Raw genomic sequence first — 14,670 nt, 5'->3', positions numbered from 1 at the left:
ATGAAGCCGTCCAAATGCGCTACAAGGTATCTAGTAATTTGTTTGTAGGAATAAATTTTACGCATCTTTTACGTACATCAAAATGTGGTTATATTTGCAGCCCACAAGGTTAAAGAGGTCACTTTTTGTCTTTCGTTTAGGAGGGCATAGCAATTTCTGTCAAAACTAAAGCTCTGAAGCTCTATCTTACAGGCCAAATGTTCTATGCTACTCGACTTGTAAAAATTTTCAAGCGTTTTTTCGGATTTCTCTGTGTTAGAGGACTCCTCTTCGCACACCGTAGTGTATTTAAATGTGTTTTATCAGATAGTTCATTGCTATCACTAGGCTGACCAGATATCATGCCTTATAGTGTGCAGACAGAGTGATCGATGTGTTAAGCAGAAAAAGTTGTAATTGCCTGAATTTTTAGTATTGTTTCAAAACACTCTGACTTCAAAGTCAGCATAAGTTTCAAAATTGCCAGGTACCTTATCAAAAATATTTTAAACGTGTTATCAAAAGAGTATACTTGATCAATGAATGAATAAAAAGTAAATGGTTCGCTATCGTTGAACACATAATTGAGAAATGTTACTCTTGTTTAGGGGACACACAATTTTACAATGTCAAAAACAAGTTCAGATTATGGCATAGAAGTGATTCTGACTTTGCACTTGACGTATATACAAGGTAGAAGAAAAGAAAGGTTAGAAAGAACGAGAAATAAGAGAACGAGGATGATTTCGAATAACTTGATTGAGTAAAGAGAAAACTATTTGTTTTTGCATTACAACATTCCATTCTAACTGTTGATTGGTTGAAAGAAAAATAAGTTTTGGTTTGTTTCAAAGGGGCCGTTCCCAAACACGTAGTCATATATAGGGAGACGGGGGGTGGCTTATCAAAAGACCACGAAAAATCCCCCCGCGTGCGGGTTAACGAATAGACCACGTAGTCTTTTTTCTGACTTATAATTTATTATTGCCACTAAGTCAAGTCGAAGCTTTCGCAATTTTTTAATTAATATATTTATTTGACACGACTAATTAATAAGTGTCACGGAAAGTTTGAGAGTTGTCAGCAATTAACTGTAATCAAATTTTTGAAACATATTTCAAATTTATCCGAACGAAGAAATTTTTTTTTTGTTTTAAACAGGCTTTGCCTTATATGGCATTTACTTCTTTAGAATAAAAGTTCTATTTTACAATGCGTCGGGATTTATGTTATTTTTCCTGAAAGTATATTTCAATACTCAACGACCGGTAAAAAAATCAACGTTTTGGTCTTAAAAACAATATATAAGACCTGGATGTTCGTGAACTGAAGGAAGAAAGAAAGATGTTTATGTTTTGTTCGACATTCAAAAACTTTGTAATTTATTTCAAGGGAAATACGGCTTTTTCAGTCTTAGGGGTGTATCAAAACGCTACTAGGTTTTATGTCCGACGTTTCGGCCTTTGAACTTGGCCTTCCTAAGGGGATCTACAAGTTTATTAAAAACATTTTATAAAAATAGTACATTTTTTTTTTCTTCAAAAACTCTGACATTGTTTTTTTCAAAAAACTTACATATAGTTGTACCGTTTTTCGTACAAAGCTTTACGATAGGTTGTCATAGCTGTCTATAGGATCTCTTTCAAAGTACCTATATTGAAACGTTAGAGTTAGTTTGAGCTTTACTGCCGCTCATGGCAAGTCCGTCCCAATTGCATTTTTACCAATTTTGAGTTTATTTATGGAATCAATTCCTTTTTATATCTACTTTCGATAAAACAAATATTTTTGAATACTTTGTTCTGAGGAACTATGAAAAAAATAGCAAGTTGGTTTGTCCCATAGCAAAAGTGATCGCTAGTCGGTCCCATTGAAAAAATCTTCGCAATTTAACCCCACAGCCAATAATGATTATGAAAAATGTGATATTTACCAAAACTAATGGTCTTCAGGTTTAGAATTGGATGTACCAAGTGATATTCGATAGGTTTGATTAAATTTTACGCGTTCTACATCGTGTGGCTCTAGCTGATAGTACAATGTTTTCTTCAAGACAAAGTTTCCACCAGTAGCTTCTTTCAGCTGTTGTTTGTTGACAGTGAACGCTTTAGGTGTGTCACTGTATTGTTAGTTGAAGCATTCTTGAGTAAATACTACTTTTCGTATTTTATCCGTATTTTATGTAACGACGTGCTTAAGAATTGTTCAATTATTGTCGTGAATTTCGTTTTGAAGAATTTGTCAGTCATATTAAATACTTCGGTACGCTACTTAGCTGTTTTTTAACGGAGCAAACATTTTCCTAAGCTATAGGTATTCTTTCATATTTGTTTCCACTGCTACGTGAAAGCTGTCCGCCGTCACGAACGTGTGTCCGCTCTCAGGAAAATTTAGAACAAGTTCCTACACCTAAACTGACTTTGAATTTATCAGTATGTAAAAACAAAATCTAATTTTATTTTGAGCGGCGCAGTTGGTAGGTATATTGTGTTATGCTTCTCACAAAAAACTTGTTTAATAAAGCACGAAAGAAGGTCATTTATGAATTGACCAGCGATAGATTCATACCAAACGCACGGTATAGCACCGCCATCGATTTGCAGTAGTTTGTTTTTCATCACCGGTCGTAGCTGGCTGTGGGACTGACTTGCTATCATTCTGGCTACGTACCGTAAAAGTAATCGCTTGTGAGTCCCAGCTTATGATTTTCAACAAATTTTAATCAAATTTCGGTGTTCATGCAAGTTTTATGATGCAAAAGTGTTAGATTGTCATTGCAGTACTAAACTCTGTTGATGGTATTGATTGAAAAAGCATTTGAGTGCAAAATTTCACCTAAAGCGTTACGATTTTCAATTGCTGTTTTCTCGTCAGCACCAAAACGCAAATGGGACGGACTTGCTATGAGCGGCAGTTTAGAGATTACCTACAAACTTTTACCACATCACAAAGCACGATGCGTTGGTGGATTCAATTTCTTTTTCTCGGGCTTTTTATCGCATCACTCCCCTACGTCCCAGGTTTAAGTAATGCTATCGTCAGGTGCCTAAAAGATGATTACCCGTTGATCACTATGGGGCCGTGTCGACTGGTGTGCCCCAAGGTAGTAACTTGGGGCCAATTCTTTTTCTGCTGTTTATTAATGACCTGGCCAAGTTAGAGCTGCATGGAAAGTTACGTCTCTTTGCTGACGACACGTCAGTCTTCTATCAAGAAACAGAATGCACTGCTATCCAGCTTCAAACTAATTTGATGTCAATGAATCTATCGAAAACCAAGTATATGCTCATTCACTCGTTCCGCAGAGAACTCCCGGCTCGCGAGCCAATTGAAATCGCCAATCGTGTCATCGAAGAAGTATTTGAATACCCATTTCTCGGCCTAACGCTAGACAATAGAATGAACTGGAAGGCCCATCTTGAGTCTCTCAAGCGAAAGCTAACATCACTCTGTGGTATATTAAGGAAGGTTTCATCATTTTTGTCTTTGGCGACTATGAAAACACTATACTTCTCACTAATCTATTCTCGGCTCCAGTACCTAGTTGCAACGTGGGGACTGGCTTGCAAATCTTCTTTGAGAGAGCTACAGGTGATACAAAACAGAAGCTTGAAAGCCGTGTTCCGGAAACCTCATCTGTATCCCACTCATCTACTATACGAAGATCCCAGGGACTCAACCCTACCAATCCGTGTACCCCAGGAGTATCAAATGTTGATCCACTTGCGAAATAACATCAATTCAACCGTCCTTGTCACAAGAAGAATGCACGAAAACCGCTCAAGCAGACAAACTGGTCACCTGTATTTGCCACGATTCAACACGGAATACGGTCGCAAAAAATGTCGTACATTGGTAGCAAACTGTTTAACGACCTCCCCCCATCATGTAAAAATGCCCAAACAACATATATCTTCAAGCGTCGTTTGCGAGCTATCATGAAAACGAAAATACCACAGTATCTAGCCCAATTCTGGATTACACCCGAATACCACAAAACACTACTCACCAATGCCTCTGCCGTACGCCGTAACCAGAGCAACGCCATCAACGCGCGAACCACCAGCACCACCCCACAATTGTCGACAAGTATCATCACCAGCTTCAACTTATAGTTAACAACATCGTATCACACTTCCTTAAAAGAGCAGATGCTCACTGGAAGTGCAAACTTGTTCTAGCGATTCAAGTGTAAAAAATATATCGGAAATAAATTAAATTAAAATTAAATTAAAAGGTTTCACTTATTATCAACTAAATATTTTTCTAGATGATTTCTAGATGAGTATACAATTTACCATAACTATAAGCGAAAAATTTATCGTAGATGATCAATTTGCTTAAACAAATTTTATTTATTTTGATACTCAACAACAAATTAAAAATCATTTTGAATATACTCAACAGAAAAGCGTATTTTAAATTACTTTCAGGTAAGGAAATTATTATATTTGTTAAAGACAATGAAATATTATCAATAATTAAACAACCATTATCTGTTTGTTATTTTGGTTTTGAGAAAATGATATTACTGAAAATTCTATTTACAATTTGCGCAATATCTAATAATCAGTTTTCTTGAACCTTCATTTTTTTCATAAATTTTTCATACTTTATTGTACATATATTTGCAGAATAAGATCACAAAACAAAAGACCACGGAGGAGAAGGGGGGTATGAAAGGGATCAAAATATGACCACGTAGTTTAGGAATGGTCCCGAATGCATTTTATTATTTTGGGTGTCGCAGAAACTCACAGGGCATATTTTTTTAGGACAAAATTATTTTCTACAACCTTACCAGAGACACTAGTTATGCCAGTCAAACAAACCGATTTAGCTGAAAAAATAATTTTAATCTCCAATTGGACACTCTGTGGGTAATTAAAATATTTTTATAATTGAAACAGTTGGTTTGATTGGCATAGTGCCTTTGGCAAAGTTATAGATAATAATATTGTCCTTCCAAAAATAAACATGTTGTAAATTTTTCTTAAATTTAATTTTTCTTTGATTTCTTCATCGCTTCGGTATTTTTTTTTGTAATTTTTACACAAAAAAAGATTTTTGAAAAATAAGCTTTTTAATGTTAATTTTATTGTTTCTTTTACATTAAAAAAATCAATTTTTCAGAGTTTTTTTTATCGGAAAGATAAAATTACTGTCTAAAACTTTTCCAGAGACGTCACACTGATCAAAAACTTTTGGCTCTGAAAATATTTATAATCACAATAACCCTCTCAAAATAGCATTTTAACTAGCTTCTCAGCCTATAGAAACGTTTATGCAAAGTTTAGGCCAAATCTAAAATGACAAAAAATATTGAAACTGAGACATTTTTTGTGGAACTGCTCAGTTAAAAAGTAATTTTAAGTTATATTAAAAAATGTGCAAAAATATTGAAAACTTCAAAGTTTACAGAATAGTTAACTTAAATTTTATTTTCCTCGATTTGATAAAAATGTCACTTAGTCTAGTCTGACTAAACGGTGTTAAAAAAAATTCAATAACACTGGTCGACAAAAGCGAAAAAAAAGTTGCCCTCCAAAGGTTTTACAGCTTTTCAACCATTCCTGTGAATCTTGCTGCTTTTAGAGAATGCAGAAATGCATCAGAAGGCCGCCGAGGAATTGCTTATCGGATTCGTCGCTTTTACGTTTGCATAGGGAACAACTCTTTGGAAAAGTTATCTTTGCTAGGGACACCAAAACTCACAGGAATGGTTGAAAACCTACCTACCATCTCTCATTTTTTCCAGTTCGAGCTCTAGGACAAAACTTGGATTTTGAATGATGAAAGTGCTATGAAAGAAGGATTACTATTTTAAACATAGTTGCATTCAAACCAAAAGAATCAGTTCAGAAGTTCATTAAATTATTATTTACAAAGACATTTCGAGTTTGACCTTTATATCATTTGTATCTATCGCGCTACTATTACCTGCAATATAATCTGTATAAATGAATGCATCAAGATTTTAGTTTTTAACATTTTTGATTTTCTCGTCATTGTCGGTTTATCGATAACTGAATACCTACGTTACTCTTCGTCGACCAGGTAAGCACCTTGCGATCAGCTGTTGAAGGGTACTTCGTTAGCGTACGCTCCAACGTTACAAATCATTGTAATGCTATGTTTCAGAAACATTTATTTTATTTTTCGAAATTTCGCGAAATTTAGAGACCAATTTCGTTTCGTCTCGAGAACTCGAAATCCACCTTGATTTCGTTTCGACTAATTTGGCGAAATCGAAATTAAGGGTTAATTTCGTTTCGTTTCGTTTCGACACCAGAAAAGCCAGTTTCGCACACCCCTAGCCACATGTACAGATTAATCTGTATTTTACAGATTTTTGGCCGAAGAAACGGTACAGAATCTGTATATACAGATATACAGATTTTCGTCGAAAAGTACAGATTTACAGATTTTTCGAAATTGACATTTATTTTTAAAAACAATCCAAATTTTATTTCATTAAATATTGAGCAAATTGAACATATTTTCAACTCCTCACACGTTTTAAGCTAAAAATTTGGTTTATGTACCATAAAAACTCAAAAAATGCAAAGTTCTTTGTGTTTAAACAACACAGATTTTTTTTACAGATATTTTTGTTCCAGATACAGATGTTCAGATTTTTTCAAGGGAAAACACAGATTTAAATGTGGCAACCCTGGGCTCCACAGCTTGTTCGTCACTCATAATCGTCATCCTGTTCCTGCTCTGCTCATTCGGCTCCTCACCGTTCAATAGCGCCTGAAAATGCTCCTTCCACCTGGCTGCAACCGTCGGTTTATCAGTAAGCAGGTTGCCGTCCTTGTCATTACACATGACCGGCACAGGGAAATTCCTGCTTCTGACTCTGTTGACAGTTTTATAGAATCTCCGCACGTCGTTTTGAGCATAGCTGTCCTCTGCGCTGGCGAGCACCTGCTCCTCGTAATCGCGCTTCTTCCGACGGTCGGTTCTATTTTCGAATATTCAAACGTGGAAAATAGGAGCTACATATGGCCATTCCTCTGGCCGCGGCAAAGTTTATCCGCTTCAGGCCGTTTTCATTGGTTGACGAGTGGAGGCTATGCCTTCCAATGACCGGACGGAAGAATTCCTCCCTCCCAACCTGTGCGTTTGCGTCTCCGATGACGACTTTTACGTCGTGTTTTGGGCACTCGTCATAGATTCGCTCAAGCTTGTCATAGAAATCATATTTGACTTCATCGGATTTGTCGTTTGTCGGTGCGTAGGTGTTGATTAAACTGTAATTGAAGAATTTGCCCTCAATCCTCAACACGCATATACGGTCATCTACGGGCCTCCACCGGATGACTCTTGTTCTCTGATTTCTCAGCACTACGAAACCGACGCCCCGTTCCGCTGCTTTTCCGCCACTGTAGTAGATGTAGTACTTGGAAGAAGTGCGTGCAATACTACTGGTCTACTGCACGGAATTCCCTTTTTCCGGAATTTGGCCACCGAACCTCCTGAATCGCTGCGATTTCGACTCCCTGCCGCTATAGTTCTCGAGCAAGCAAGCCAGCCCGCGCCGGTTCATTGAGAGATCAGACGTTCCAAGTACCCAATTACCAATCGTTTACCTTAAACTTTTTCCGTGTTCGTAGCCTAGGTCTTTGCCGATTGATCCGTTCCGTATTTCTAAATTCGTTGTTCGTGGTTGAAGAAAGGTTTCGGTATGCTACCTTACCAGGGTCGCGATACCTACATCCTGCTAATGGGGCTGCCATCTTAGGTGTAGCTGGCGAGGATACAGCATTCCATAATTCAGCCGCCCACTCCGGGTCAGACGCGTACGACGCAGTCTCGTATTGCAAAACCGGTATCTAAAAATCTTTTGAGGGCCGCGAAGCTCTCTGTACTTTGCAAAGGGGACCACGGACCTTTTTGTATTTAGCAAAAGGGACCGCGGATCCAAAAAGGTTGGGAGCCACTCGTTTAACCCCTTAGGGATTTTTCAAATACACTGGATTCTCTTTTTACGCGATTGATGCGTGCGCACAAAAAACAGAATCGTGTAAAAAAAAATCGCGCAATTTTGAACAAATCGCGTAATTTGGAGCAAATTGTAAAAAAAAATCGCGAGTGTTTGTATGTGTATGTGTATGTATGTATGTGTGTGTGTGTGTTACATCTTAGCTCATAAACAATATTTCCCATGTCACATATCGCGTAATTTTCAAGCCAGGGTCAACAGAACGTAAAGGAGAAAATTGACCTTCGAATTTTGAAGAGCTCAGAAGTTTCGCCTTTTTGAAATATGTCCTCATACAAGATTCAAGCTCAATCGGACTTAGGGAAATAGTGCTGCAAAGCGATCAATGCTTTTCTTTTTCGACTGATGAAGAAAAGCCCAGGTTCAAGAAATTGTCTATATCAAATTGTTTTTAGATGCTAAATATTTCAGAAACATATAAAACATTGAGATTTGATATAACCTCGAACAAAAAAAAGGTTAAAAATCGCCTTTCTGGAACTTAAAGTTTTTTGAGCTGGGAAACCTCAAAAGCTAAAAAAAAAATATTTCCCAGAAAATCGTTATTTTCGAAAAATTTTATGAAAAAGCTTGGTAAAATGAACAATAAAGAAATTTAAAATTTTCCGGAAACCATCTTTTTTGATGAACAAAATTATTTACAACTTTGCCGAAGACACTATACCGATTAAATCAATAGTTCTGACTCAAAAAATATTTTTATCAATAACAGACATTCGACTTTTGAGCTAAAACTTTGCGTGTGGACTTTTGTCGAGGAAACCAAGCTTTTCGGCCCTACCTCTGAACGAAATCCGAAGGAAAAATATCTCCCGTACATTCCTTTTAGTTGAAATTTCGCATGGGGCCTTCTGTCGAGAAGACGAAACTTTCCAACCCTGCCTCTAAACGATATTCGAAGGTCAGATTTCTCCCATACATTCCAATGACACCCATCTATAATGTTTCTTCATTGAGATAATCACGATGGCCAGCGGATTTCCAATTCTAAATTCCCGGTTTTTTTCCTGGGTTTCCCTGTGAACAATTAACGTTTTTCCCGGTTTTATGTTTTTATGAGAATTTTAATTTTATTGCTATTATTTTATTTTAAAACTGAAAAAAGGCCAAATTAGTTCGGCCTATTTGCTGCTGGTGACTTTTCGACTTTTTATGGCTGAGAAATGCTACTCGGCCCATCGTGTAAATCCTAACGAGGTCTTATACCAGACACTGAGAGCACACTTGGGTCTTTTCGGAACCGCTGAAGAGTACGGAAAATATTTTATGTAACGCGCAGAAAATGTCGTAGTCATATTCTCAAACTTTTTACCAATTCGCTCAATGAAGTTTAGCTTCATGTTTTCAGAATGTTTTTACATCGATTTGTTTTTATTTTGAATTCTTTGGAATAATTTTATGTCATTTGAGACCTTCAAAAATCAATCACTGGTTCAACTAAACTGTTTAACTGAAGCGATTCGATATTTAAGCTTCCCTGCTCTTTCTGTTTAAGCTTATCGATATTTTGTCATTTTGGCTGCTTCTGAGCTTCGGAACGAAAAATCTTTGAAATAATTTTCTTGAATTTAAAATATGTTTTGAGATTTCTTTTTATGATTTCTCGACAGACTGGAATTCAGAAATTTTTAGCTAAATTTGTATTTTTCCCATTTCTAACTCATTTTCCTCTCGCCGACTTCAAACTGAGTTTTAAATTGATTTGGCTTTAAAATGTTTTTCCCCCAAAAAAAACAATTCTCGGTTTTCATTTTTAACTGTATAGAAAAACATTCTAGTCATTTTTCTTAGTTTTTAAATAATTTTGATGATTGTTTCTGGCAATTTAAAAAAATTTTATTTCATTTCTTAGCCTCATTATTACCCATTTTCTGGTATTCAAATGCATATTTTTTTAATTTCAAATATAATTGGAAATCGCTTTTGCTTTCCTAGACTGAGTTGTGGAGTTTATTCTATATTGGTGCTAATTTTTTTGCAGGGTGTATTACAATTTCATTGCTACAGTCATACCTCGATATAAGGCAACTTCGATATAACGTAACTTTTACCTCGATATAACGTAAACTTGTTGAATTTTGCATCAATGAAAAAATATTTTTTTCGTGCTTGTATATAACGTAACGGAAAACAAGTTGATAAGGCAACGAGGTATGACTGTATTTTAAACCAATTTCAGCCTCTTCGGTCTTAATCAGAAACTTGTTTTGTGTTGACTGAGACCGATCTCAGTATTTCAGAATTTTTATTCACAATCATTTTAATTTATTACTTTTATAATATAATTGAAATTTTTCTAAAGTTTTCTGGACTCGAAAAGTTCTGAAGTTTTCTGGACTCAAAAATTTTTTGCTGCAAGAAGCATTTTTATCTTCCTGACTTCAAATGAAAATCTGATTTCAGGAGCTTCGTAGCCACAAGGTTGCAAAGTTCGCTTTGACAAGCGGGTGGTCATGGGTTCGAATCTCAGTAGAATTAGTCTGGCTTATTCTCAGGCTCCACACGAAAACTTTTCTGCAGACCGAAAAACTTTCATCTGACCCTTTATCCATTCATAGCATGTTATACGCTTTGGTAACATGTTTGAGGCGATGATATGGTCGATAAAGAGGATAAGAGAATACTACAAGGTATACAGCCCTAGGGTTGTATGAAATGGTGACGTGGGACTAAACACTGTAATTAGGGGATTTTTTGTTACAAAATATACAGAGTCTGCAGACAGAATCAATGTGTTTGCTCAGCGACTGTACGTAATCTTATTTTCAGCCTCCTTGGAAATCAATATTTGGAATATATTCAACAACACTCAAAAGAATATCATTTATATTTGGCGATATTATGCCTGTAGTATTTTTTTTGTGCAAAAAATATGTATTTGACAAGGCACAAGCATATCGTGCTTGTTGAAGAAGCACAAAGAATTTCTCGTAATGCGTCAAAGTCAGAATTAACTCTATATCCTCAAAAACCAAATCCAATAATACTTACGTTATCATAATGAATGGTTTTGTTTTATTTAACTGTAATTAAATCAAATCTATAGTATGGATCTTACTTTCAAAATAATATGGAAGCCCTTACAAAGGTTCATCAATTAGCAAACAGAAGACAATATTTTAAACAAAATTATTAACAAGTTCCAGCAAAAAATCGTAGCAATCCACAATTACATTTTTTTTTGCTTGATAATTTTGTTTATTTGCCTACAACTACATTCGCTGTATTACGGAGACAGGAAATATACGTTTATTATGGTAAAGCTTAGAATAATCATATATCATCTAACAATTTTGAAATGTTAAAGAGATTCTGTACGAATCTCACTAAATAAACAAAAAAAAAATCACAAGCATTCGCAGGCTTTTACTCTTCCATAAATGTATATATTTAGGAATTTACTCTTTCGATACTATCCGGTCAAGATTATTTAGTGAATATCGAAGATAAAATTAAATAAATATCCGTTGCAAAAATTTACAATTCTTGTTGAGTAATTTATGGCAATCATATTTATGAGATAAACTTTCAATCACCATTAACAGCAGCATTGCAGTTTTTCCTCAATTGCATACAAATAGAAATGTACGAACAAAAGTGTACCACTGCAATACGAATAGTACCGCTGCAGTACGAATAGAAGTGTACCGCTGAAATGTACGAATAAAAGAGTACCACTGCAATCATAGACGACGAGACCTGCGGTTCTTTACTCCACAGGTACTGTTGCTTTAACCGGCATGTTTTCTTTCAAGACATCAGTTTTTATTAGGTTCTTCAGAACCTAACACGCAGGTTTAGAAATTGTTCAAGGATGGGTATTGTTTCAAACTTTTAGGAAAACTTTTACCTTCGAGACATCACATTAGTCTAAGCTCATGGAAGCAAAAATAAATTGACCTATTGGGACGGGGAGACTCTGTCAATTTTTATTTCGAAATTGATACAGGGAATATCACAGGGAACGGATGGTGTCCATTCACGTTGTCTGTGCTAGTAATGCTCGCATGTAATTGGTTCACTATTGACGTAAATTTGTTATTGAAATTTTTCATCAATTTTACCGCTTAGCAATGAAATTAGAGTGATAATTAGCATATTACAAAATTGTTATACATTTTATCTATCCAACAACATATTGGTTATTATTATCCATCATGTGGTTATGCTGTTATTAACGTTTGAAATCTGACGCAACATTTGCCCGTTTCATTTCCAATTTTACAGAATGCATCCCAGTATAGTAAACAAAGACGTGTCCCACGTCAATAGTCAGCCTGGGCGAATACAAGCACTTTAACACGTAGCAGGTAACTTTTCAATATATGTGATATGTGGCTAATAAAAACAAAAAATCATATTAGATAGCTGTCAAACAACTCCAAAATAAAATCAAATACTTTGATGCAAGCCAAAATAAAACAAAACCAAAACAAGTCTAAGTCCTTGAGCATTTTGAATGTTACTTTTTAACAGATCGTAAAAAATTTCATGGTTTGGTATTAAAATTTCTGGTTTTCCTGGTTCGTTTTCAATTTTAGAAGGAAATAAACGAGCACCAAATATTTGTATCATAAACTAATTATTCTACGAAACGAATACAAATCGGACTTGATCTCCCGGAGGTCCGACTATTCGGTGCTAGATTATCTAGAAAAAAAACTGTCGGATTTGGATCAAATAATATGAAAATATTTTCCCAGCGGTTTCGCTTATCCGGAGTGAAATATTTTTCGAAACTCCGGTTCATCGAGTCCGACCTGTATCATTATCGTATAAAATTGACGTACACATGTGATGTTTGTGCTTGGCCGGTACAGGGCAAAAAGAAAGTGGTTACGAAAATTTTGACCTTAGGAATTCTATTTTTCTAAAACCATACCTTTTTTGTTTATTTCATGCATTTTTGATTTTTTCAGAAAATCGTGGGGTAAAAACTTTTTAGAAAAAAAGGTTTTATTTCATACACTGAAAGTGTAAAGTTGGGTCAATGCAATTTTTTAATCTTTTTAAAACAGTGAATATAAGATAAACGCTTAATTACATATAGCAAATTTTGCAATAAAAAATTTGAGCTTTTTTTTTGATTTTGGAGAAATATACACTAAATAACAGAATACAATAATTCAATAAATTCATCATTGACTTACTTAAAGTTGCAATTAGGTTCAGCCTAGGTCTCAAGCTGTTGAGATGGTCGCCTAAAGTTGAATCCGCAGAGCGCTGTTTGGACAGCTACTGTTTTAGAAGTGCTAAACCGGGTAAACCAATCAAAATCAGCAGCCCGTAGTAGCAGACAATCGTCCGGCTTAAGCAGCAGCAGTGGCGGCGACGACGACGGTGATGGCAAGCGGTTGCTCCTCAACCTCCAGCCAAAACCTGCCTTCATTCGATGGCGATTTGTACTGTCCCTCCCGACCGCCCGGTCTACTTCTTTGCCCCTTTATTTCAATACACTATCCTTTACGCCATATGAACTGGGCAAAAATTGATTCGCAATTGCTGTGTCGTGAAGCATTTCAAACACCACCACTACTAGCAACACGCAAATGATTCCACCATTCGCGAGCCTCCTATGGATAAAATACGGATGGTTAGTTCGCACTACCAACCCAAGTCGTCGCACACAGTTCAATTTGCACAAAAAAAAATCTTATAGGTATTTGAACAGAATAAAGTGTTCGAATATAAATTTTTTGTTCACTGTGTCCATCAGCCTTCCAAAATTTCGGCAACTTCACAAAATTACTAGATATTTTCACTCCACAAAATAAAACACGCAAAAATTTTCCACCTTTTAACCTATTCAGTAATTTTTTTTCACCGGTCGACGGTATGCTGTTAGTGGAACCGGCTAAGGTACCATTCCTCGCCTTCAAAAGCTTCTGATCATTTTCCTTAATCTATACGCACTGAACACGAAACTACTTCCTTTCCATTTTGTCTCTCAGTTCACTCTGAATCTAGCTGGCTGCTGCTGCCGAAACGATAGCCAACCGGGCTGATCCAATAAAAAAAATTAGCAGCTGCTGTTACACGCATCTACCGACTAAATAGGGCATTGTTGAGATCGACTTTTGAATTAGGCCTTTGTTTGGGATCTGGTTTGACGCGCGTGAGTTTTCATTGCTGATATTATTCCCCACCGTGAGAAAAGACGCGGTTCGCGCCGCCCCGCATTCAGCATGACAAGGGCCTTACCCGACTACGTTAAACCATCGTATGTTGACTTTTTTTAAATTATCCTGTGTATTAAGACGAAATATGACGATATATGACGTCACAAAACAAGAAGAAGAAAGGGATTTGACAGTTGTCGCGGGTTTGTTTACAAAGTAAAATTTTCGGCTCGAATAAAAATGCGGAACTGTCTTGTTAAAAATTGCGTTTCCAAGAATAAACCAAAAGATCACAGTAACGAATTCGTATAGGCGGAGAGTTTTCCCATCTTTTTCGTACTCGTATCATTCATTTTCACTCCTATCGCATAAAAAGTGAATGGAACGCATTGTAAACAAACCCGTGGGAAGTGTCAGAAAAGTGAGGTTATTTTTCGTGTGCAATGATCTATTGGATGTTCTCTAACTATATATTGACCAATTTCATCTTATGACTAATTTTTTGTTTTGAGTGGTTTCGATTACACAAATGACGATTGTGCCTTAAATCGATAAAATATTTCA

At 36.0% G+C, this 14,670-nt stretch overlaps 1 protein-coding gene across 1 annotated transcript in view; it reads right to left on the bottom strand.

Annotated features, from left to right (window-relative positions):
* The window catches only part of LOC129722714 (uncharacterized), a 72,516-nt gene extending 58,552 nt beyond the window's left edge, over positions 1-13,964 (bottom strand). Inside the window, exon 1 of the mRNA XM_055676398.1 lies at positions 13,138-13,964. The gene's annotated coding sequence lies outside the window, so the exon portion shown is untranslated. The remainder of the gene's footprint in view (positions 1-13,137) is intronic.
* Positions 13,965-14,670: the final 706 nt, after the last annotated feature.

This window comes from Wyeomyia smithii, chromosome 2 (genome assembly GCF_029784165.1).
Source record: "Wyeomyia smithii strain HCP4-BCI-WySm-NY-G18 chromosome 2, ASM2978416v1, whole genome shotgun sequence".
Taxonomy (NCBI): domain Eukaryota; kingdom Metazoa; phylum Arthropoda; class Insecta; order Diptera; family Culicidae; genus Wyeomyia; species Wyeomyia smithii.
The sequence above is the reverse complement of the archived record's forward strand: the minus strand, read 5'-3'. Positions and strand labels throughout refer to the sequence as shown.